The sequence below is a fragment of the Callorhinus ursinus genome, unplaced genomic scaffold, assembly GCF_003265705.2.
Source record: "Callorhinus ursinus isolate GAN/ISIS: 27379988/994484 unplaced genomic scaffold, GSC_fseal_2.0 scaffold12, whole genome shotgun sequence".
Lineage (NCBI taxonomy): Eukaryota > Metazoa > Chordata > Mammalia > Carnivora > Otariidae > Callorhinus > Callorhinus ursinus.
The window spans coordinates 47,539,926-47,566,461 of NW_027397074.1; the positions used below are offsets into that span (position 1 = coordinate 47,539,926).

General features: G+C 42.0%; 1 protein-coding gene across 2 annotated transcripts in view; it reads right to left on the reverse strand.

Annotated features, from left to right (window-relative positions):
* Window positions 1-26,536, reverse strand: part of KBTBD2 (kelch repeat and BTB domain containing 2) — a 49,518-nt gene that overhangs the window by 21,399 nt on the left and 1,583 nt on the right. The window contains exon 1 of one of the 2 annotated variants that reach the window (XM_073899044.1): window positions 14,551-14,672. The exons of the other annotated variant lie outside the window; for it this stretch is intronic. The gene's annotated coding sequence lies outside the window, so the exon portion shown is untranslated. Of the gene's footprint in view, window positions 1-14,550; window positions 14,673-26,536 lie in introns of those variants that run through there. 2 annotated transcript variants of the gene reach the window in all.

The window sequence follows — 26,536 nt, forward strand, 5'->3', positions numbered from 1 at the left end:
AAACCCAGACACCAAAGCACCAAATCTTATGCCGTAGGCTGTTTTCTTCCCCCTTGAAATACAGAAATGTTCGGGCTGGGTAAGGAATTGGGAATGAGGAGGGCTAGACAACATCAGACCATGGGAAGAAGGCGAGATGATGGGTGGCTGACTGAGTGGGCTTTGTCTCCTCAGTCCCTGCTCTCCAAAACGCGCCTTCCACTCTCAGAACATGTTCGGCTTTCCCAATCTTATCTGAAAAGGCTTCTGTCCCGGTATTTCAAGGCCAAGGAAAACCTCAAAGCATCTGAAAGGGCCCGCATTTCGGGAGAGGGAACAGTTGTCAGGGTGCGGAGGGGAGCCGCTGTATATGAATCCCTCAGATAGGTTTGTACTGCATTGCGGCGGCTACCTGCTCCCCCTTCCCCACCCCCAGCAAGTTCCAAAGGAGTGCTTTCAGCTTCACAGGCTAAGCCTTTGTAGCAGCAGATGGCTGTGGCCCACGCTGGTTTGGTTAACTTGGTACAGCTTGCTAGCAAGCAGAAAGTTGTAGATTTGCTCTCTCATTTGATAGAAGTTATTCATGGATGCAAAATTGTCAGGAATGCCCACACAGACTTCACCTACCTTTGTAATTTACACTCTCGGCACAAACCCAATCTGGAATATGTACATGACTAATTTATAAACTAAAAGCCTTTACGTTAACAAAGAGCCTCTTCCTGTAGGCTAGGTTAGATCAACTGAATGCACGCCAAGATGTGTGTATTTGGGAATTTTACAGTACAGTTTAGAAAATAGATTCATTCAGCAAATCTTTATTGAGTGCCAGGTATGCTATCATTCTGCTTAGTCTGGTTAAATGCTTAAGTGTTTTGATACTAAACAACAAAGAAACCATATAAAAAAGATTCAGTCATTTAACACACTTGAGCACCTACTCTTTGCCAGATTGGACCCTGGAGATGCAAAGTCTGAACAAGAAGGCACAAACCACAAATGATACCTTTGGTAAGAGTTTGTGTTGTGGCGCCTGCAAGGTGCAGTGGGTTAACTGACCGACTCTTTTTGGGCTCAGGTCATGATCTCAGGGTTGTGAGATGGACGTGCTGAGCTTGGAGTCAGCTTGAGATTCTCTCTCCCTCTCCCTCTGCCCCTCCTGCCTGTGCTCACTCTCTCTCTCTAAATAAATAAAATCTTTAAAAAAGAAAAAAAGAGTTTGTGTTTCATCCTGTAGACAAAAGAGAGCCATTTATGATTTTTAAGGAGAATATCTTGATAATAGAAAAATAATTCTAGGTGGAATTCATGGTGGATAATCAGGTGAAGTGAGTAAACTAGGTGGAATTCATGGTGGATAACCAGGTGGAGTAAACTAATTAGGAAGCTGTTAAAATAGCCCAGATAGGAGAGTGTCCAAACTAATTTAGTGGCTGTGAGAATAGTGAAGCAGAGATGGATTTGAAACTAGCTAGATGGGGCCCCTGGGTGGCCCAGTCAGTTAAGCATCTGCCTTCGGCTCAGGTCATGATCTCCGGGTCCTGGGATGGAGCCCCACATCCAGTTCCCTGCTCAGCTCCCTGCTCAGCAGGGAGTCTGCCTCTTTCTCTCCCTCTGCCCCTACACACCCCCCCCCCCCGGTGTGCACTCTCTCTCTCTCTCACTCAAATAAGTAAAATCTTTAAAAAGAAAGAAAGGAAAGAAAAAGAAAAACTAGCTAGATAAAATAAACAAGACTTGGTTACTAAGAGGATAAGGAAAAATAAGTGAGGCTGAGTTTTCTAGTTGAAGTGATCTACATTAATATCAGGAACTATAGGAAGAGTAGCTAATTGTGAGTAGGAAAAAGAACTAAAAAGGTACCATTTTAATAGCTGTACAGTTAGGAATGCATTTGACTGCAAGTAAAAAAAAAAATTCCTATTGCTATGACTTAAGTAAGGGTCTATTTGGTCACATAAGTCTGTAGGTAGTCAGTTACCCTGGTTTCAACAGCAGAGCCACAATTTCTGTGATTCTTTTGACATTTCTCGTGGTTGCAGGATGGCCACAGCAGTTTTAGCCTTCATATCTTTATTGAAGGCAGGAAGATGGGGAAAGGAGGGGCCTCAGCCATCTACGCTTATTTTTATTTTTTCAAAAAGTAGAAGCCTTCTCAAGACAGTACCTCATACCCCCAACTCAGCAGACTTCCATATGCATCTCAATTTCTAGAACTATAATTTGGCCAAATGCAGCTGTGAAAACAAGTTTTTCCAAGCTTTAATACAAAGTTATAAGGCAGAAAAGCATTGGGAATGGATGCTGGGTCAGACAAATAGCAGTCTGTTAGTTCATTAATACTTAAAACATAAGTTTTAACATTTAAAACACTGAGAGCTGGGGCCCCTGGCTGGCTAAGTTGGTAGAGCATGTGACTCTTGATCTCAGGGTCATGAGTTCAGGCCCCATATTGGGTATGGAGCCTACTTAATAAATAAATAAATAAAATTATTTTATTTTATTTTTTAAGATTTTATTTATTTGACAGTGAGAGAGGGAACACAAGCAGGGGGAGTGGGAGAGGGAGAAGCAGGATTCCCGCCGAGCAGGGAGCCCGATGCGGGGCTTGATCCCAGGACCCTGGGATCATGACCTGAGCCGAAGGCAGATGCTTAATGACTGAGCCACCCAGGCGCCCCAAAATAAAATTATTTTAAAAAAACAAACAAACACTGAGAGCTAGCAGGTTGGATTGAGGCTTCTAGAGTTTCAAAGAAGTCCATTCTTTTTGTTGTTTTAACTAGAAAAAGAACAGGTTGAACATTTTATCCTTAAATATTTCTACTTGTTTGCCATTTTTCCCTAAAGGTTGCCATCCCTTTAAAAGTCTCAGAGGGGATTTGAGCAAGAAGAAGGGGCAGGGGCACCTGGGTGGCTCAGTCTGTTAAGAGTCTAACTCTTGATTTCCGCTTAGGTCATGATCTAAGGGTCGTGAGAAGAGCCCCACAGCAGGCCTCCACCACCACTCTCTCACACTAAAATAAATAAATCTTAAAAAGGCGGGGGAGGGCTTGCTACAGTCAGAGGAGGCTGACCCTTTGTTTAGCTTTCTGTCTATAGCTGCTATCATAGAACAGTTGTAATGTGCTTGACATTATTAGCATCAACACCACCTTCATTTTTTCTTACAGATCCTGCCCCTCAGCTTGGAAGCTGAGCAATCACAACTAGTTAACACTGTCTAGTTTAGGGAGATCATAAATCAGTATTTTCTAGCAATTCCATTAACTTTTCTGGAATGTACAGCAGCTCCCACATGATCTATATCCAAAACTAGGCATATGACATTATTTCAAGCTCTCCTTTTTAGTTAACAAGGCATTTTCTTTTAATTAAATGGCAAAAGCCATGAAACAGTATCTTCCTAAGACTGCATTTGAAACATTGTCATGATGTTTCATGAAAAGAAAACAAAAGAAAACAAAACAAAACAAGTAATTCTTGGAAAAAGTAAAGATGCAACTACAAATTTTCTAAATGCTTAACCATTTCTGAATGTTATAATTATTTAAGATGGTAGGGGCGCCTGGGTGGCTCAGTCGTTAGGCGTCTGCCTTCGGCTTGGGTCATGATCCCAGGGTCCTGGGATAGAGCTCCGCATCGGGCTCCCTGCTCAGCGGGAAGCCTGCTTCTCCCTCTCCCGCTCCCCCTGCTTGTGTTCCCTCTCTCGCTGTGTCTCTGTCAAATAAATAAATAAAATCTTTAAAAAAAAAATTTAAGATGGTAAAATAATCTAAAACATTATTGTTAATTTTAACATTGTAACCTATTTTAAAATCTTGGATTTGGGGGAGGAAGTTCCCAGGGCCATCTCTGAAGGGGACAGTGCATTCTAGAGCTAATATGCAATATATCCTCTCCATCTTGCTTCCCTGTAATAATACAGAGAAAATCTAGTTAAAATGGACATCATTATTATGGGGTAGCACAAGGGAGCTCTCTGTGGTAAAAGAACAATTCTATATCTTGATTGTGGTATAATCACAAATCGATATATATGATAACATTTAATAGGACTATATATAACACCTATTTAAGTGCACACAAAGGTGATAAAATCTGAGTAAGGTCTGTAGTCTAGTTAATTTCATTGTGCCAGTGTCAATCTCCTTCTTTTGATAATGTACATAGTTACATAAAATGTTACCAGTGGGGGAAGCTAGGTGATTAGCACACAAGGAACTCTCTGTATTATTTCTACAATTTCTTCTGAGTCTATAATTATTTCAAGATAAAAAGTTTTTAGGGGCACCTGGGTGGCTCAGATGGTTAAGCGTCTGCCTTTGGCTCAGGTCATGATCCCGGGGTCCTGGGATCAAGTCCCATATCGGGCTCCCTGCTAGGCAGGGAGCCTGCTTCTCCCTCTGCCTCTCTCTCTCTCTCTCTCTCTGACTCTCATGAATAAATAAAAAAAAAAGTTTTTAAAAGTGGACACCATTCATTCAACAAAGATTTATTTTAGTGCCCTGGGGTATAGAGATAAAAGACTCATAGAGGAAGAGGAATGTTGGGCGAAAAGACCCAAGCAAACCAACAGTGGGATAAATTCTGTGAAAGCAATATGCTTTCAATATGTGAAAGCAATGTGTATTATAAGAGTCCATCAGAAGAACAAGCAGGTCAAAAAAGGCTTCTCAGAAAAAATGGAGCACGGCAGATGGAAAAAGAAAGGATCAAGCAGAGGAACACAGCATGGGTCAAGGCATAGAGGCTTAAATGAGCTCTGATAGGTTTCACTATTATATATTTTCATTTCACATAACACTTTTTATCTCATAGCCCTTATGATGATTGTAACTAACTTTTTTTTTTTTTAAGATTTTGTTCATTCACTTGACAGAGAGAGAGAGAGTGTGTGTGTGTGAGCACAAGCAGGGAGAACTGCACGCAGGGGAGAGGGAGAAGCAGACTCCCCACTGAGCAAGGAGCCAGACTCAGGTGCTCTATCCCAGGACCCTGGGATCATGACCTGAGCCAAAGGCAGATGCTTAACCAACTGAGCCACCCAGGTGCCCCGTAACTAAATGTTTTTATAATGTGAGCTCCATGAAGGCAGAAAGTACTTTTATATCTTGTTGACTCTCCAGTGCCTTACACAGTTCTTGTCTAGGCATGCATAACTTTTGCTAAATGAATGAGGTCATTGGCCATCACCAAAACATGGAGTAAGTGTGGGGGAATGACAGGATATCTAGAGAGAAAAGCAACAGATAGCTACAGATCATGAAGGGTCTTATATGTTACATTTGGACTCTATCCTAAAGGTAATGGAAAACTATCAGCAGAGGATGATTTCTTTTGTGTTACAGAAAGATAATATAAAGATAATATGAAGTATAGACAATGCAAAATGTAGCAATGTTCCAAAAAGTCAAAATGTAACCTGAATAGTTTGTTTATTACCAGAGGAAAGCAAGCAAGGCTGTTAATAATTGCAAGCCCACTCCAGGAATTATATGTCTACCAGCCTCTGAGTGTCCAAGGACTTTGTTTTGCACCAATAAGAATAATAATAACAACAGCTAACACTTGCTGGGTGAGTACTTTATACATATTAACTCATTTAGTCCCTACAACAACTCTATGAGTTTGCTATTGTCTCCACTTTACAGTTGAAGTGACGGAGGCACAGAGAGGTTAATTAACTCACTCTAGATCATACTATTACTAAGTTAGCAGAGTTAGGATTAAAATCTAGGCTGTCTGGGGGAGCCTGGATGGCTCAGTAGGTTAAGCATCTGAATTCAGCTCAGGTCATGATCTCAGGGTCCTGGGATGGAGCCCCGTGTGGAGCCCCATGTAGGGCTCCCTGCTCAGGAGGGAGTCTGCTTCTCCCTTGCCCTCTGCTCCTCCCCTACTTGTGCTCTCTCTCTCTCTGTCTTAAATAAATAAACAAAATATTTTTAAAAAATTAAAAAAAAATCTAGGCTGTCTGGCTCCAGAGTCTATGATCTTTACCCTGTTTTTTGGCCTTCTTTCCTCCTAGCCAATTGCATCCTTGTATCACTTCAATTATTAGGAACTACCACATTATCTCAGCAACGTGGTTTAAGCAATATGAACAGGAAGGAAGAAGAGGTGATCTTTCTTTTCCCTTCTCTTGGGTTATCAGATGAAAATATTTCCCACAATGCTCAGCAAAGTTCCTCTCACATCTTCTTGGCAGGAAAATTAGATTACTGTAATTGGTTTCCAGTCATTGGTTGGATTAGAAGGGAAAAGTCCCACTTTCTCTGAACACATTGCTTTTCTTTATCTGGACAAAATCAGGGTTCACTTAGCTAGGAAAAATTGTTTAAGCCCACTGGTAAGACCAACAACAATGCCTGCCACAAATAAAATCAACCCATGAGACCAAAGTAGTCAATGAGAGTATCCTTCAGGAAGAGCACTGAACTGGATTCTATCTTTAATCTGCCATTTAGTAGCTATATCATCTTGGCAAGTTATTTAACCTCTCTGAACCTATTTCTTCACATAAAACTTGGGCATACTATACCTTAATATTGTACAAGGATTCAAGACAACATAAATAAAGTGCCTAGCACACTATCATTTAATAAGTAACAGTTGTTAAAATTATGTTATTTTCCACATGTTAAATATAAAATTACCATATGATCTGCCAATTGCACTCCTAGGCATATACCCAAAAGAACTGAAAGCAGAGACTCAAGCAAATATTTGTAAACCCATGTACAGAAAAGCATTATTCACAATAGCCAAAAGGTAGAAACAAATGTCCATCAATGGATGAATAAATAAAATGTCAGTTACATTGGAATATCATTCATACATATAACATTGGAATATTATTGCAATAGAATAGAATATTATTCAGCTTTAAAAAAAAGGAAACTCTGACACATGCTACAATATGGAATAACCTAGAAGACATCATGCTCAGTGAAATAAGCTAGACACAAAAGGGCAAACATTATATAATCCCACTTACATGAGGTATATAGAGCAAATTCTCAGAAACTGAAAAGTAGAATGATGGTTGTCAGGGGCTGGTGGGAGGAAAGAATGAGGTTCTTATTTAATGGATAGAGAGTTTCTGTTTGGGATGATAAAAAGTTCTGGATATGGATAGTGGTGGTGGTTGCACCACACTGTGAATGTACTTAATGCCACAGGATTGTATGCTTAAAAAGGTTAAAATAACAAATTTCATGTTATGCATTTTTATTCCAAAAAAAGTTAAAAAGAAAACACTGAAAAGAGGCCTGGCTTTGTCACTTACTAGATCCGTGATCTGAGGCAAATTACCTAACTTACTCAAGCCTCAGTTTCGTCATATACAGAATGGGAAAAATAATAATAGTATCTATTTCCCGGGTCTATTGTGTGGTTAAAACAAGATAACTTGGGGCACCTGGGTGGCTCCATCATTGGGCCTCTACCTTCGGCTCAGGTCATGATCCCAGGGTCCTGGGATCGAGCCCCGCATCGGGCTCCCTGCTCAGCAGGAAGCCTGCTTCTCCCTCTCCCACTCCCCCTGCTTGTGTTCCCTCTCTCGCTGTGTCTCTCTCTGTCAAATAAATAAATAAAATCTAAAAAAAACCAAAAACCAAAAAAAGCAACAACAAATAAACCAAGATAACTTGATAAAGTACTACTATGTCTTGTCTGATTCTTCCTAGCTTAAAAGGGAAATACTCTAATCCTAAAACTCATGGGAGTCCTTAGTACTTTATTTAGCAAAATTGTTACTATCACTGTGGCAGAGACAAAATGTACATTTTTAATTTGGCTGGATCATATGGTAGGAGTATGTTTAATTTTATAAGAAACTGCCACAGTGTCCTCCAAAGCAGCTGTACCATTTTGCATTCCCACCAGTAATGAACAAGAGTTCCTGTTGTTCCACATTCTCTCCGGCCTTTGGTGTTGTCAGTGTTCAGGCTTTTGACCATTCCAATAGGTGTATAGTGGTATCTCATTGTCATAATTTGCAATTCCCTAATGACATAATGACGTAAAGCATATTTTCACATTTATTTTCCATCTGTATATCTTCTTTGGTGGGGTACTTGTGAAACTCGGTAGCCTATTTTTTAATTGGGAGGTTTGTTTTCTTGGTGTTAAGAGTTCTTGATATTTGTATATTTGATATTGTATATTTGATAACAGTCCTTTATCAGATAAAACTTTTGCAAATATTTTCTCCCAGTCTGGTTGTCTTTTCATTCACTTGATAGTGTCTTTCACAGAGTTTTTCATTTTAATGAAGTCCAGCTTATTAATTCCTTCTTACATGGGTTGTGTCACTGGTGTTATATCTAAAAAGTCATCATCGTACCTTTTTGTGCTATCTTCTAGGAGTTTTATAGTTTTTGCATTTTACATTTAAGTCTATGGTCTATTTTAAGTTAATGTTTGTGAAACCTGTAAGGTCTGTGTCTCAATTCATTTTTTTGCATGTAGATATCAAGTTGTTCCAGGATCATTTGTTGAAAAGACTATCTTTGCTCCATTGTATTGCTCCTTTGTCAAAGATTAGTTAACTATATCTGGGTATATTTGTGGGTTCTCTATTCTGTTCCATTGGTCTTTTCATCTATTTGTTTGCCAATGCCACAGTGTCCTAATTACTGTAGCTTTATAAACAAATCTTGGAGTAAGGTAATATCAGTTCTCTAACTTTGTTGTCTTCCTTCAATATTGGGCTGACTATTCTGGGTCTTTTTCCCTTTCCATATGAATTTAAGGATCAGTTTGTAGATATCCATGAAATAACTTGTCGGGATTTTGACTGGATCTATAGATCAAGTTTGAGAGAATTGACATCTTGACAATATTGAGTCTTCCAATCCATAAACATAGAACATCTTTCCATTAATTTAGTTCTTTGATATCTTTCATTAGAGTTTTGTAGTTTTGTACATATTTTGTCAGATTTATACATTTAAGTATTTCATTTTGGGGAACTGCCCATATACATGGTAATGTATTTTTAATTTCAAAGTGAACTTTTTCATTGCTGGCAAACGTGAAAGTGATTGGCTCTTGTATAACAACGTTGTATTCTGCAAGCTTGCTATTATTAATTATTAGTTTCAGGAGTTTCCACATCCATTCTTTCATATTTTCTACATGGAAGATCATGTCATCTACAAAGATAGTTATGTTTCTTCTTTCCAATTTAGTATATTTTAAATTTCCTTTTCTTATTTTATTGCTTAGCTAGGACTTCCAGCATGACATTGAAAAGTGGTGGTGAGGGACACCTAGGTGGCTCAGTTAAGTGGGTGACTCTTGATTTTGGCTTAGGTCATGATCTCAGGCTCTTCAGATCAAGCCCCATGTCAGGCTCAGTGGGGCGTCTGCTTGAGATTCTCTCTCTGCCCCTCCCCACCCTGTCTGCATGCAAGCACTCTCTCTCTCTCTCTCAAATAAATAATAAATCTTAAAAAAACAAGTAAAGAAAAGTGGTAGTGAGAGGGGATATCCTTGCCTTAAAACAGGTATTAGCAGGAAAGCTTCAAGTTTCTCACCATTATGTATAATGTGCCATGTAAGCTTGAACAGACTGTGGATCCTGCTGTTGCTGAATAAAGTAGTCTATAGTTATCCATTTTATTCAGGTGATTGATGGTGTTGTTGAGTTTATCTGTGTCCTTACTGATTTTCTGTCTGCTGGATTTGTCCATTTCTGATAGAGGGGTATTGAAGTCTCCAATTATAATAGTGGATTCATCTATTTCTCCTTGCAATTCTATTAGTTTTTGCCTCACACAGTTTGATATTTTGCTGTTACACATATACACGTTAAGGATGGTTTGTCTTTTATCATCATGTAATGCCCCTCTGTATCCCTCATCATTTTTCTTGCTCTAAAGTCTGCTCTCTCTGAAATAAATATGGCTATGCCCACTTGCTTTTGATTGGCGTTAGCATGGTACATCTTTTCTCAATCCATTTACTCTTAATCTCTATGTGTCTTTATATTTAGAGTCAATTTCTTGTAAACAACACATAGTTGAGTCTTATTTTTTTGGTCCACTATACCAAACTTGCATCTTTTAATTGAGATCACTGACAAAGTGATTACTGACATAGTTGAATACCTACTATATACATTACTGTTTTCTACTTCTTTTTTTTTAAGATTTTATTTATTTATTTGTTGGAGAGAGAGAGACAGAAAAAGAGCACAAGCAGGATGAGTGGCAGGCAGAGGGAGCGCTGGGCAAGGAGACCAGTGTGGGACTTGATCCCAGGACTCTGGGATCATGGCCTGAGCCGAAGGCAGACAATTAACCAACTGAGCTACCCAGGTGTCCACTGTTTTCTACTTCTTGCCCTTGTTCTTTGTTCCTATTTTTGTCTTCCACTCTTTTCTGCTGGTTTTCAGGTCACGATTGCCAGGGTCCTCAGATCGAGCCCGGCATCGGGCTCCCTGCTCAGCAGGGAGACTGCTTCTCTCTCTCTCCCTCTGCCTCTCCCCCAGCTTGTGCATACACACTCTCTCTCTCTCTCACTCATTCTCTGAGAAACCCAGGCACCCCCACAAATTACTTTTTTAAAAGGTTTTATTTATTCATTTGACAGAGAAAGCACAATTAGAGGGAGCAGCAGAGGGAGAAGAAGAAGCAGGGAGGACCCTGGGATCATGACCTTAGGCAGATGCTCAACCAACTGAACCACCCAGGCGCCCCAAGTATACACAAATTAAAAAAAAAAAAGTCAATAGTATTCCTATACACCACCAACACAGTTAAAAAATGTAATTTAAGTGAAATAAATAACTTTCAGTAATAAGAAAAACTATAGCTGTAAAAGATATTTATAGGGGCACCTAGGTGGCTCAGTAGTTAAATGTCTGCCTTCGGCTCAGGTCATGAGGGTCCTGGGATCGAGCCCCACATCGGGCTCCCTGCTTAGCAGAAAGCCTGCTTCTCCCTCTCCCACTCTCACTGCTTGTGTTCCCTTTCTCGCTGTGTCTCTTTCTGTCAAATAAATAAATAAATAATCTTAAAAAAAGATATTTATAAAGGAAATTATAAATTAGAACCTTGTATTTAAGATTTATCCATGGAGACAGATGTGATTCTCGTTCATTCATTTAACTCCTATGCAGTACCCCATAATCTATCTATATAATAATTTACTTATCTATTCTCTTGTTTCATGGACATTTAGGTGATTTTCAATTCTTTTATGTTACAAGCAAAGCTACTGCAGGAAACAATTTTAATAGATGGCTCCTTCTGTTTATATGCAGGATTTTTTTCTAGAATATTTCTAGAAGTAGAATTGCTGGTTTATGGAGTATGATACATTTCCAACTTTTTGATATTGTCAACTTGCTCTCCAAAGTGACTTTACCAATTTACACTGTCACCAGCTGTGTGTACATATTCCTACCACTCCACTTCTTCCCCCTTAACCCTTGGTGTTGCCAGACTTGTTACATTTTTTTCCCCCAGTCTGAAAGTTATGTGTCATCTCATTGCAAATGTAGGCTCCCTAGGAATTATAACTTTGTTTTTCTTCCCTGCTGTTTCCTTAGAGCTACAGTTGTGCTGGTCCTTTTGTAGATACTCAAATATTTGTGGAGGAAACAAGTGAATGAAGGTTCACTGGTAAGGCTGAGCATCCTTGCTGTGTTTATAACTGATATGTTAAAGAGGAGGTCTCAAGGCATGGAAAGCAAGACTCTTATTATTATACCTATGTTTAAAATTTCAATCTAAAATCCAGTGTGTCAACCGAGGGGAAGAGTATAAATCACTTTAATGAGAGACAGAGACTATCAGACCGTCAAGGGACCACCCAAGCAACAGAAAAGGCACTGGGCCTGGGAATCCAAAGACCTTAACCCAATCTCCTTCCAATTTAGGATAGCAACTTCATATGTATGGGCAGATTACTTAACCTTACTGAATCTCAGGTGTCATCATCTTAAAATAGAGAAGATGATAATAATACCCATTTGGAATCCTAAGCAGAGAACACAGAGTTCACTAATTGGACCTTAACACAAAAATAGCAACCGTCACCTAACTTCAGACATTCCACCCCACACAAAATGCCACAGATGGCACAAAAACATTCTTATATCAGAGGTCAAGTTGGTATCTATGGACCAGATAGTACCACTATGGGCCAAGTAGTCCAAAACCAGGTAGTTTCATCCTTGACATCTTCCAGCACTGCCCCAAACCCAAAGTTTCCAGTTAGCTGGCATTTCTGGGACACTCATTCCAGTTCTGCTCCCTAATGATCTACCTACCAACCCTCTCAATTATGTGACTTGCAAGTCCTGCTTGGCTAAATACAACCCAACATATCCCTCAACCTGTTTACTGAATAGTTGCTGAACTTTGCTTTCTCCCAAGGTCACTCCTATTCTGAGCTGCCCTCATAAGGGGGTTCTTCTTTCTCCCACTCTGCATGTACTCTAGGGCTGAGACATGGCCACCAGCTTGTGGAAAATCCAAGTTTTCTGGGGACCGAATATTATAAAATTTGGGGAGCTCTCTTTAAGAAAAATATTATAAAATTATAAATACAAACATCTTCTGATACTACTCTCTTTCACTTTGTGGGTCACTACCACATTCATTGAGGACACAGGAACCTCTAAATGACTATGATATGAAGGAGGGGGTGAATCATCCAAAACTCCAGCTTCCCTGATCTTTTTCTTCTTCAGTGTCGATGATTTTTACCCCCACAGCATTTCAGCAAACCACTGCTTGGCCACCCTATGGACCTTATTATAATTTGCAACGGCTCCAACTCTAAAATCCTAAATTTAAAATTTCCATTCTCTGACCTCAACCCCCCTCCCTCTAGCTCTTTCACTCTCAGGTGAAAGATCCCCATTAATTTTTTTCTCCATTTGTTCAGCTCCTCTCCAACATCACTTCCTTTTTCTTCTTGACTGTATATTAGCCACTAAGTAGGGCCCACCCTAGGGTGAAAATTTAAGGAAGCACTCATGTTCAGGGTCATGCAAGTGCAGGGTATATATTATGTGCCATGATGCATTACTTTAATTTCTCACCATTACACTGAACTTTCTTGAACCCTTGCCCTTCTTTCCACAAGCCTTGCAAAACAAGTCCTTGATCCATCCAATTGTTAAATGTCTCTCCCAAGCAACTGAATATGCCTGAGCAAGTGACAGACCTGCACATGAGGGACAATACAAATTACTAATCCTCATTCTAGATGAGCCCTCAACTCTACCAGCAATCCTTTTGCACATCTGTAGATGAATGCTTTTTCTCTTTCCTGCAGCACTATGGTAGACATTGTTAGTTGTCAACTCAAATAATACCCATTTTCTTCCTTAGTCACAGCATCTCAATTTATTTCAGTAGCAATATGCCCAGCTAAAAGATAACTACGTTTCAGCCATAAGAAGCCAAAGTGGTATAATCTGAAGTTGGGTAGGTCTTCTAGTAAAGCTCCTTAAAAGCAAAACTGATGACAGAGAGAAGCGTCTGTGTAACTTTGTGCTCTTTATTACCCTTTGCCCTCTCAACTCCCTGCTTTCTGCCTGGAACAGGCATCTTGAAACTCGTGGCAATTTGAAGGTGGAAACCATTGCTAAGGATGGCAGACCAGAAAGAGAGGAGATTGGGTTCTTTGGGAGAGCAAGGAGCTTCCAGACCAGTGCTGGATGGGTGGCATACCTCCAGACTTCTCCATGTGAAAGAAAAACTTTTATACAGTGTCAGGCACCACTATTTCGGCGCAAACACAATTTTTACCTGGTAACACAAATAATCGTCCCCAATTTTCAGTGCTCCCTGCAAGTCTTGTTCCTGCCCTCCACTGAAAAAATCAAGGTCATTCGATGCTAAAGCCAAATCCCTGCCTTGAGGACCTCCGTTCCCTCTTATCCCAGTAACTTCTGTCCAGGCAGAGCATTGCAGCCACGTTTAGCTAACCTTCCCTTGTGCTTCCTCGGAACATCTTCCTAACATCCCTTCTCTCTCCACTATAGGTAGGTAACATCTCCCCGTCTGTCCATTCTGGCCATAAAGCTACCGAAATCTCTATCTTAAAAAAAAAAAAAAAAAAAAAAAAAAAATTCACAATCCTCCTTCCCACCCCACGACTCCCGTTAACTACTCTCCCAGAAGTCTTCCCTTTCTCCCACGTGCAAAAGAAAAGCGGAGTCCGTGCGCGCCAGCTTCTCCCTCAAACTGCCTACCTACCCGCTCACAGACGACTTCCCAGGCCGCCTGGCCCTCACTCTCCCCAAATGGCGCCCTGACTGCCAGAGCCTCTGCACCGCTGCTTTTTACTCGCCTCAGCGGGAAGCAGGCTGGAGCGCCCGTCCTTTGTGAATCGCCTCTTCTCAGGCCTGCACCGTCCAGGCTGGCCTCCTCCTTCCTCTCTCCTTGTCCTCAGTCAGCTCCTCTTCCTAAGTGTCAGAGGCATTAGGCCCGAGGAACGAAGGACACCAGGAGCTCAGAGGGAACACAGGCTGTACTAACTGAACACACTCAAATGAAAGGTACACTCTGGGAGAGCGGGGGTGGGGGGGGAGGCGCAGGGACTGACCCGTCTTCTGGAAGCACCGACACCTGGGCGTCCACGCACTGGAGCTAGCATGGTGTGGAAAACTACTCTCGAGCTTCTCCAGGTGCCCCGGGACAGAGCAGCCCGGCTGCGGGCCTCGTCCAGAGCGCATGCGCGGGCCATCTGCGGGAGGGCGGCGCCTGCGCAAAAGGCAGCACGTGCTAGCCAGGGTATGTAAGGGCGGGAGCCAGGGCAGCAGGGGCCAGAGACTCTCCAGGTCGCGGAGGTAGGTTTGGCGCAGGCGGGGGTGTGGGGATGCGGGTCCCGAGGGAGCGGAGTAGACTGGCTTGTGGGACGGGGGCGGGGTGTGAGCCGTGGGTGAGGAGACACTGGGCCCAGGGGATGGGCTCCTCCAGAGTGGGGAGGGGGCGAGGTAGGCACGCAGGCCAGGCCGAGGTCCGGTGCCTGCAGGCCGGGCCCAAGCCACCGCCCTCGAGTGGAGCTCCTGGGCGTAGCCCGGCGCGCTCCAGGCGCCGCACAGCTTCCCTCTTGGCCTCCCAGGCCTCGGTCTTCCTTTGGGGCTGCTGCTGCGGCTCGGGGAGCCGAGACTTGCTCTGGCAGGTTACGGCCCCGCCCGTGGGCAGCGCTGCCCAGGTGCGCAGTGCAGTGCAGCCCTGTGTCCGCGATCCCGGCGAGCGGGAAGAGAAGGTGAGGACCCTGCCACCCAGCCTTGGGGTTCTGAAAGGGAACTAGGATGATTTCTCCCTTCATGGCAGCGCTGAGCGCCACTGTCCTTTCCTAAATATGAACACCTGTTTTTCAGCCTAGAAAATGAACTCTTCAGAAAACAACGCACATTTTGAGGGTGGTAACGCCAGACCCCTTTTTTATGTGCATGCCGTGGGCCAGCAGCCTTACCCGAGTCCCTGGTACCAGAATCCCACCTATAATCCATTCTCTGTTCCCGGGGCAGGTAAGAAATCCGAGTTCAGTGGGGTTAGGGACCCTCCCCTAAAGCAATACCTTAATCCACCACTTCCCTTTCCTCACCCTGTCTTGACACGAAAGAGATGATGGCAGCACACAGGGGCAGGGTTTGAAGTTCACCTTAATAGGTAAAATTGGAATTCTACCTATATGCCACTTATTCTGCCAAATACTGAAGTAGGCTCTCTCATTTGACCTCAACAACCCCCATCAGCTAGGTAATATTGCTGTGAGGCAACAGAGGCTCAGAGTCCCGGACTTGCCCAGAGTTAACAGAGGAGTCAAACCAAAATTTTATGAAACCAGTCTGGTAGAAGTACCTTAGAGCTCCTAGTCCCTATAATTTTTTCAACAAGGCCTAAAGATTCTAAGAGCTGTCCTGGGGAGGTCGAAAAAGTAGCTGGGAGAAGAATGATGAGGCTTAAATGTTTGGGAGGTAGACATCTAGGATTTCATGCATTACAGAGTGGGAGGGGGCTTTAGGCAGGGCAGGAGGATCCATGGAGTGATTCACCCTTCTCATGCCTCTGGTAGCAAAGATAATGTTAAATCTATCCTTCAGTGTACCCTGCTGTAGATAAAGTATGTTGTGTATCTTATGCAACTGTTTTCCAAGGAGAAAACTAGGTGTGATAAGGGCTGCTTTTGAGTCCATCCATCACTGATCCCACCTAAGTAGTAGAATCTTTAGTCCAAGGAGCTCCTAGTGGCAGCCATTTTAAAATTGCAGTCTGAGCAATAAGAAATTTTGCCAGCATATGACCTGTGGACTTCAGCTCCTCACTGTGTCTGCAGCAAAACTGCCTACTTGACATCTTTTGGACTTGTACCTCCACATGAGCTAGTTCTTAAAGAAATTTTTATAAACATTCCATTAGCTTTGTTTCTCTGGTGACCCCTAATTAATACAGATGTTGAAATGTGATTTTGGAATGGTTCAGATGAAGGAATTGTATGAGGAAGACTCTTGAGGTCAGAGGGTGGGAAATTCCTGAAAGAAAGAAATGCATATTGTATCTTAAACTTGAATTAAAAGGCTGAGATTCTGTACTTGTGCACTTTTTTCATGTACTTCACCTTAAGGTTTAAGGTATTTTGTCCTGAGAGTTGTGGTTTAAGAGAATTAAAGTGATGAGTACTGGGAGTTGGAATCAGATCTGTATTGTTTTGCTTGTTTGTTTTAACCGCAACCTAACTCAGGGATTTTAGTGAAGAAGAAAAAAAGTTTATACAATTCACTGTTTTGTGCAACCAAGAATTCCAAGAAAGAAGCCACTTCAGGCTGGCTAAATAGGGACTCCAAAGATATAATCCATATTAGAATCTGTATCCCTTTATTTCTAGTTTGGTTTTTCCCTAGGTTTTGACTCTCTGTATTGACCTCATTCTCAGTCATTTCAAAGTGGCAAAGACGGTTACAGCATTTGTGGGCCTGTAATGATTTCATGGCAGGGATCCCATAGAAGAAAGAGCCTTCTCTTCCAGTATTTCAACAAGAGTTCCAAAGCTGACTCCTGGTGGTTTGGTTTTGTCACATGTCATCCTTGTTCTACTTACCAATCCAGGAAGATGGACTAATCTCCTTGACCAGTCTAGGTTATATGCCCCATGTTGAAGGTGGTATGAGGCTGTCAGATTCCATTTGGACAGCGAAGGTCTCTCCTTTTTCAAAGGAGCTTGAAGGACCTATCGCCAAGAGAAGAATGGATGCCAGTACAGAAAGATGTTGAAGGTAATTTACATCATTTTTGGATAGAGTTAGTTAAGTAGGAAATGAGAGTAAGGTATTAGAACTTGTTAAATGGCTTGATGAAATTGTGTATTAAACAGCATGTCTGTCACAGCCAAGGATGTAAAGATGTTCCTTGAGGGAATATAACATGAGTTCAGTTGAGCAAGTGGACTCAAAGCATCCTGGTTGTATTAACCTACAGGGCAAATTATTGTAGTCTATTTTGTACCTAGTCATTTTGACTAGGAAGTATTCAGAATGAGAGATGTAACTATTTTATGAATAACAGAACATCTCTTCACTTGAAACTGCTTAAACCATTTTTTTTATTGAAAAACTAACCAAATACATGGGCTAAAAATTAAAATAGTATACAAACAAGGAATGAAATCTTTCCCTCTTAATCCCTTTTCCCAGTTTCCCAGTACCCTTCCCGAGGCAGAAAATATTGCCAGTGATTTGGGGATCTTTCTGGATATATTCTATGCATATTCAAGAATCTCTAAACCTGTATTTTGTAGGCTTTATTTTTTAGAGCAACTTTGGGTTCACAACAAAATGAAGCAGAAGGCAGAGACTTCCCATATACCCTCCATCCTGCATAACCTCTCCCATTATCAACATCCCTCACCAGTGTGGTATATTTGTTATAATCGGTGAACCTATAATGTTTCATTTCACCCAAAGCTTACATTAGGGTGTGCTCTTTGAGCTGTATGTTCTGTGGTTTTGGATAAATACATCATGAAAGCTCTCCACCATTATAATATTGTAATTGAATAGTTTCATTGCCCTAAAAATCCTTTGCCTGTTCACGACTCCATTCTCCCTAACCCCAGGCAACCACTTACTTTTTTTAAAGATTTTATTTCTTTGACAGAGAGACACAGCAAGAGAGGGAACACAGCAGGGGGGAATGGGAGAAGCCGGCTTCCCGCCGAGCAGGGAGCCCGACGTGGGGCTCGATCCCAGGACTCTGGGATCACAACCTGAGCCGAAAGCATACACTTAACGACTGAGCCACCCAGGCGCCCCCAACCACTTATCTTTTTACTGGCTCCATAGCTTTGCCTATTCCAGAAAGTTGTATCACTGGAATCATGTAGTATATAGTTTTTTGATTGGCTTCTTCTACATAGTAATATGCATTTTAAGTTTCCTTACATCTTTTTGTTACTTGATAATTCATTTGTTTTTACCGCTGAATAATACTCCATTGTCTGAATTATGACATACATCCACTCATCTATTGAAGGATATCTTGGTTTCTCCCAAGTTTTGGAATATGTTTAGTTTTGCAAGAAACTGCCAAACTTTCTTCCTTTCACACTATCTTACATCATTTTGCATTTGTTCCATCTTTCATTTCCACTAGCAATCCAAGTTCCTGTTGCTGCACATCCTCACCAGCATTGGGTGTTGTCAGTGTTCAGGATTTCAGCATTCTAGTACTTGTATAGTATCTCATTGCTCAAATTTGCATTTCCCTGATGATATATGATATGGAGCATTGTTTTCATATGTTTATTCGGCAAGGTTTGTCTGTGTATTTTCTTTGATGAGGTGCCTGTTAAGGCCTACAGTCTCTTTTTAAATCAGGTTATTAATGTCTTAAGGGTTCTTTGTATATTTTGGATAACAGTCGTTTATCAGGTATGTATTTATAAATATTTTCTCCCAATCTGTGGCTTATCATTTAGTTGATAGTATCAGTATCTTTTGCAGAGTTTTAAATTTTAATGAAGGTCAGCTTATCAGTTCTTTCTTGCATGAATCATGTATGCCACTGGTATTTTGTCTACGAAGTCATCACCATACCCAAGGACATCTAGGTTTTTCTCTTGTGTTATCTTCTAGGTTTTACAATTTCTGTATTTTACATGGAGGTCTGTGGTCCATTTTGAGTTTATTTTTGTGAAGGGTGTTTATTGCAAGGGCTGTGTCTAGGATCACTTTTTGCACATGTATGTCCAGTTCCAGGATGATTTGTTGAAAAAACTATCTTTGCTCCATTGTATTGTCTTTGCTCCTTTGTCAAACATTGGTTGATTCTATTTATATGGGTCTGTGTGTGGGCTCTCTTTTCTATCCGACATTGATCTATTTGTAATTTCTTAAGTGTTTGGTAGACTTCACCAGTGAGCCTTTCTGGACCTGGCACTTTCTGTTCTAGGAGGTTATCAGTTAATTGATTCATTTTCTTTAATACATAAAGATCTATTCAGATGTCCATTTCTACTTGTATGAGTCTGGCCAACTTTATCTTTCAAGGAATTGGTCCATTTTTTGTAGGTTTTGAAAGTTGTGATAATAGAGTTCATAGTATTCTTTCCATCTTTTTACTGTCCGTGGGATCTGTAGTGATGTACCCTCTTTCATTTCTGATATTAGTAATTTGTGTCTTCCTTTTTTTTTTTACTCAGTAAACTGGCTAGAGGCTTATCAACTTTATTGATCTTTTCCACGAACCAGCTTTTTTGTTTTCCTATTGATTTTCTGTTGTCAGTTTCATTAATTCTGCTTTAATTTTCATTTTCTTTTTCTTCGGATTTAATTTCCACTTCATTTTCTAGTTTCCTAAATTAGAGGCTGTATGATTGATTTTCAGAACTTTTTAATTTGTAAATTTCCCTCTAAGCACTGCTTCAATTTTGAGAAGTACTATTTCATTTAATTCAAAATCTTTTCAAATTTCTCTTGAGAATTCTTCATTGATTCAGGTTTATTTAGTAGTGTATTTAATCTCAAAGTATTTGGGGATTTTACAGCTATCTTTGTTTTCTAAACTCAGTTGTAGGCTAAAAGCAGACACTATATGATTAATATACTTTTTAATTTGTAGAAATGTTTTCTGGCCCATGGTATGGGCTTTCTTGGTGCATGTTCCATGTGGGTATGAGATGCCTCTTCTGTTTGATGAAGTAGTCTGTGGATGTCAGTTATTTCCAGTTGGTTAAAGGTGCTGTTTAGTTCAACCATTCTTACTGATTTTTTTTTACCCACTGCATCTGTCCTAGTCTGATAGAGGAGTGTAAAGTCTCCCAATAGGAATAGTGGGTCATTCTGTTTCTCCTTGCAGTTCTGTCACTTTTTGCCTCACATAGTTTCACCCTCTGTTAAGGGCACACACTTTAGGGATTGTCATGTTTCAGTGAAGAACTGACGTTTCATGTAATGCCACTTTTTATCCCTGATCATTTCCCTTGCTCTGAAGTCTGCTCTGTTTGAAATACAGCTTGTCCACTGTTTTTTGATTAGTATTAGCACAGAACATCTTTTTCCATGCATTTACTTTTCATCCTTGTCTTATATTGAAAGTGAATTTTTTTGCAGACAACATAGGTTTTGCCTTTTAGTATATCTTGTAATGTTTCCTTGATTGCCAGGCATTCTATACTGGATAAAAGGAACTGCTCTAAATAGGCCGTTAGTGACTTGTTAAGTTGTGGAGGTGGGACAGGGATCATAGTCATCTGGTTCTTGAAGGACTGTGATTTTAGGTCTCAGTCTTTTAGTGAGATTGTGCCTCTGGACTTTGAACTATGCATGTACTTCATCTTCCTCCTCCCACTGAATAGGGAAGGATGGTTAGGGTGGGTTTGAGATAAGTATTTGCCTACCTCCTTATCAGTTAGGCTCCGGTTAACTAGCTTGTCCTGAGGTCCAGTGTTGGTAGGAATAGAGTGCTCCTTATGTATGTCGCAGTGGTTTCTCTTCCCCACTCTTCCCGCGGGATTTCTTTCCTAGATTTACTGTAAGAAACTGGCTGAGCTACTATAGATAAATCTCAAAACAAAGTGCGGGGGGAAGGTTCCTTATGAATGGGTCCCCCTGAAGTTTTTAACTCTCAGATTTATTCATCCTGAGCCTGCAATTTGTCAATAACAGTTCAGGTTTCCCTACCCTACTACTAGTTCCCATGGAATTTTTATCTCTTGGGTTTCTGCTCCTGTAAGTTGTGCTTGTCTACATTCACATATCTCTCCAACACTGGGGATAGCACTTTGCCCTGTAACCTACTGCTGTGAAGTATCTGGGAAAAATTCTTGATTTTTCAGTTGAGCTTTTTACTTTGTTCAGAGTAAGTGACTTCCAAACTTCTTCCATATTCTTCTTACGTGCAATTAGAAACTCTACCAGCTTTAAACATTAATTAGACATGCAGTACACATAGTTGTACAACTGAAATAGAGGGCCAATTCATGCTTTTATATATAAATAGGCTGATTTGGGGGGGGTTTGTTTTTTAATTTTTTTAGATTTATTAATTTATTTGAGAAAGAGAGAGCACAAGCAGGGGGAGCGGCAGGCAGAGGGAGAAGCAGGCTCCCTATGGAGCAAGGAGCCTGATGTGGGGCTCAAACCCAGGACCCTGGCATCATGACCAAGGCAGATGCTTAACCGACTGAGCCACCCAGGCGCCCCTAAATCGGCTGATTTTGAATCAATATTAAATTCTCTTTGCCTCAGTACCCTCCTTTGTATGACAAGATGAATTGGTTTTCTTTTGCCTTTGGCCAACATTTCCCCATTAACCCCACCACCCAGTCCCTGATATACCTCTATTCTACTGTTTGAGTTAATTTTTTGTAGATTTTACATAGAAGTGGGATGATATGGTATTTGTCTTTCTCTGTCCAGCTTCTCTTAGGACTATGCCCTCAAGGTCCATCTATTGTCACAAATGGCAAGATTTCCACTTAAAAAACAAAAGGTTTTGGTAGCAGTGGAAGAAGTAGGGAAGGAGGGTGTCCCAGAAAAGTGAAGAGAAGTTAGCCTGTGAAGGAACCCACATATGGCTAGAGCATATAGGCTCAGTGGGAGAGTGAGATGATAGGGTGACAAATCAGAATAATGAGGGCTTTTATGGCATCCTAAGGAATGTGGTCATTGTTCCTCATTTCCTGACTGGCAGTGACAATACTTCGAATACTGTCTCTCAAGTGAGGGGTCACATTTGAGTCAGAGAGATCATTCTGGGAGTGCCTGGCTGGCTCAGGTGGGAGAGCATCCGACTTGATCTTAGGGTTGCGAGTTCGAGCCCCATATGGGTGTAGAGATTACATCCAACAAAAGGAGGGAGGGAGAGAGGAAGGAAGAAAGGAAGGAAAATTCTGGAACTAATAATGGATTACGGACCTGTGAATGTCAGGGAGATGGGTCAAGGAAGTTACTAGTAGTAGTTACTGAGGTAAAAACGTGGAGATGACTTAAAGTCCTGTGCATGGTAGCACAAGAGGGAAGGTATTACAAAGAGTAGCCATAGATTTTGCTGATTAGTGAGGGACAAAATAACAACTGCAGAAACACCTATGTTTCTGCAGTGAGTAGTTGAATAGGGACCTGGGATGGATGCTAGTGGCAGGGAGCTACATTAAGGTATTTTGGTCCATTGTATGATACAGTACCAGATGTATGGTAGGAAGTTATCTGACTCATGAACTTCATTCTGTTGGCTTCCAACCTTTGCAGACAGTGTTGAAGTCCAAGCTGAGACCTGTCTGCTTCCTTTCTATAAAGAAAGAAACCCATATACTTTTATGTATAAATACATTAGGCCAGGCCCAAGAGGCATTTTGATGCAGTCTTAAACAGTGAAATTGAGTTCATAAGATCAACCTCAATATTGAGTAAATTGCCTGATGAACACTGATCTGAATGTAATTATTGCTTTTATATGCAAGGTAGAAGTTTTATCTTATCAGTTGTATAAATCTGTCTTGCAAAATCAAATGCCTTTCCCCATGTGACTATGTATGACAGTAGTGTTTCTGGCATTATTGGCACCATTATCCTGTTTACCCCTAAAGAGAGGAGAATGGGAGAAGGTGTGTGTGTGTGTGTGTGTGTGTGTGTGTGTGTGTGAATGAATGAATAGTGCTGAATGAACAGGTTTAGAAACGCTTGCTCTATCAGAGCTGACACAATTATTCTTACTTCAGCCACAACAATCCTGAATTATGCTTGGTGGGTGCTAGGTCTCTCTGAAAAAGAGTCACTACTAAGTAGGGGTGATTCATAATATGCTGACTATCTGATGGCCTGGCAACCAACCCATCAGACAGATGCTTGCTCTCGTGGTGAAGGAGGGTTCTGGAGGTCCCACCGTTCTGGGCACTGCACATTCCCTTCTCGAATCCTTGAGGATATCCAGGGAGAAGTGGGGGCCAGGAGCTACCAACTGGCATGGAAGAAACTGTGTATTTTACCAATCGGTGTGGCCACGTGACTGCGTACTGGCTGAATGTTGTGACTGGCTGCGGGAGACAGAGTGGCTAACTACCCGTGTTCTCTTCCTAGGTTTCAGAAATGGAAGTCTGTATTTCCCATATTCAGTGGTACTCAGTGAGTCTCCTGGCTTCCTCATCCCTCAGTCCCCGTTGCCCACTGCGCTTAACCGAAGACCCGTGTTTTGTAACGCAGCACAGTTCCGGCAGTGTAGTGGCTATGGAAAGAAAACGAAGACGAAAGAGACTCAGACTGAACCTCATCAGGCTGCAAACCGGACTCGGAAACAAGACACCCACTCAGAAGGTGGTATGGTGACCAGTATCCCGACTTCTAATATTGACACAGAAACTGACAACATTCCTGAACCAACAGATGGGGTTTTTTCATCTGTTGCCCAGAAGCAGCAGCTACATGGTGAGAGCCCTTCTCTTAACACTGTGTATAGAACATCACCTCAAGTAAACTATGCATCTGGGAAAGGGAAAATGAGGCTAGAACAGAGCAAAGGATCCCCCGTGACACAGTTCTGGAAGACTCTGAAGGAAACTATCCGTTTGTATGACCTAGCTTACGGTAAAGCCATGCCAGACATCATGGTGCAGCACGGTGGGATGTCACACAGCTCTCGTGAGAGTAGAAGTGTGCTTCGTAAGCGTCACGAGGGTGCAGATGGCATTACGTGTAAAGATGAAGAAAGCACTATCTGGTCGGAGCAGTGTCATGATGTAAGACGTGATGAGGTGGTAAAGTTGGGCTCCATTATGGACATGAACTTGGGTAAAGAAAAAGGCTACGCATCTGTTCCCCAATTCCTGTCCTCTCCAGATGAAGCGAAAGACAAAGATAAAGTCCAGGATACCCTGAACTCCAATCTGTGCCAGTCTTCTGGAGATAGCAATAAGCTCCAGCAGGAAAGGCCAGTCTGTTCGAGCAATAAAGCCATTGAGGACCTGAGCCTAGACTCCAAATCCCGGAGTCCCATTAGCTTTGGGGAAAGCATGCCAGACAATGGTAGTGGGGGCCCTGGCTTCGCTGTGAACGTGGACGAAGATGAAGTGGTAGAGAGCAACGGCTACGCTGAGAATTATGTCCTTCCCCCTACCTCCCTGGCCCGGTTCAGCCAGGTCACTGAAGGCATTCAATGTGATATGAGCCACTGGCAGGATGCAGAGCACGGGAAATCTCCTGAGTCCTCGCTAGAAAGCAGAAAGCCAACAGAAGAGGAGGCAGTCAGGTGTGGGGAACTGGATGAGGTGGTAGAGAGGGACAGCTATTCAAAGTATGTTCCTCGCCCTGCCTGGTTGGCCCAGATGAACAGCAGGGGGGTGGATGAAGGGATTCAGTGTGATAGGAGCTGGTGGCAGGATGCACAGCTGGAGAAATCCCCTGAGCAAATGCCTTGCAAAGATGAAGGGTCATCACCAGACTGCAAAACTAAGGGATCATGGAAGACCATCAGGAATGGGAAGTTGAAAACAGATGAAGAAGAAATGACCATGAATGATGAGACTGAGGAGGAGGATCGTGAGAACTTCAAAAGGTGTGCAAAGATTAAAAAAAAAGTGAAAGGCAGGAAGCAGAAATCCCTGAGCAACTTCTCAAGCGGGAACACAGTCTACTTATTGAAGAAAAATGCTGCCGTGAACACTGTACTTCCCAAGGATTTAGAAGACTGTGAGTTGGAAGAGGAAGCTGAAGATGAAATGTATGAGACAGAATGCCTCTTTGAAGAAGTTAGTCCACTGGGCCCTGTGACATCTGCCAAAGGAAGGATTTATCGTGAGGCTGGCAGGGTCATCAGGCTGCCACCTGAGTGCTCTCTCCCTCCCCAACTTACTGTGTGGCCCACCAGAAATCAGTACAGGTTAAAGCTTGGAGAATACGACAGCATCCCCATGGTATGCGAAGCGACGGGACAGAATGGCAGGTTCCGAGGGGAACGTACCACGGCCGTGCAGGAGGGACTGGAGTCCAAGAGAGCCTCTCACAAGGCCTGGGAATGTAAGTGACTGACAGGCTCATCCTGTGTGGGTGTCTGTGGTGGTTCCATACTGGGTCCTGGATGCAAAGGCAGTCATAAATCAGTAGTATTTCTCCATTTTGAAAGTATGTTCTTCAACACCTGTCGGTGCTCATGTTTGTAGGATTGGCAGAGATCCCAGGTTTGAGGTCCTGCATTCTAGGAAACTGTAATGTAATTTGAAACAAAGAGCGGTAGGAGATGATGGAGAGCTGGGTGGTGGTAAAGGACGGGGCGCTGAGAGAGAAAAGAGTCATGGACATAGATCTAGATGGAGTTGCTGAGAAAGGGCAGTCCATGTGGAGGTGGTGAATTTTGATACAGATTTGGGGGCTGTGGTTTGGAGTGAGAAAGGAGACAGTAGCATGGGATCAAATGGGCAGCCAGGGCAGGTCAAGTGTGTTCCAGGGATTGAGCCTGAGAACAGCCAGCCAGAGGGGAGACCTGTGATGAGTTGGGAAAGTGGGTCTGAGCAGAAGAGGCTAAAATAGTAGAAATTTTCCTTTTTAGATTTTTGTCCTGTAGGCAAGAAGAAGGTGCCAAAAGCAAACTGAATAGAGAAAGGCAGGAAGAAATGTGTTCTAGGCATCTTCAGCTCGCGGTACAGTGTAGGAAGAATTTGAAGCCTGTCTGTATGGATGAAATCCCTGTATAAAGTCAGTTTAACTGAACATTGGATATAAAGTGATGAGGGTCCTAACTCACATGGGAGTAAAAGATATGCATCTCAGAGAATCCATTCACAAAATTGACTCTAAAGAAAAAAAGGCTGGGGGGCGTGCCTGGGTGGCTTAGCGGTTAAGTGTCTGCCTTCAGCTCTGGTCATGATCCCAGGGTCCTGGTATGCTCCCTGCTCAGCGGGAAGCCTGCTTCTCCCTCTGCCACTGCCCCTGCTTGTGTTCCCTCTCTCGTTGTGTCTCTGTCAAATAAATAAATAAAATCTTAAGAAAAAAAGAAAAAAAAAGGCTAGGGTTTGAACTTGAATACCTAGAGAAAATGATAACCTCCATGGAAAAGTAAACTTGGGAAGGGAAATTATTTTTGCTTTACTGTGTGGT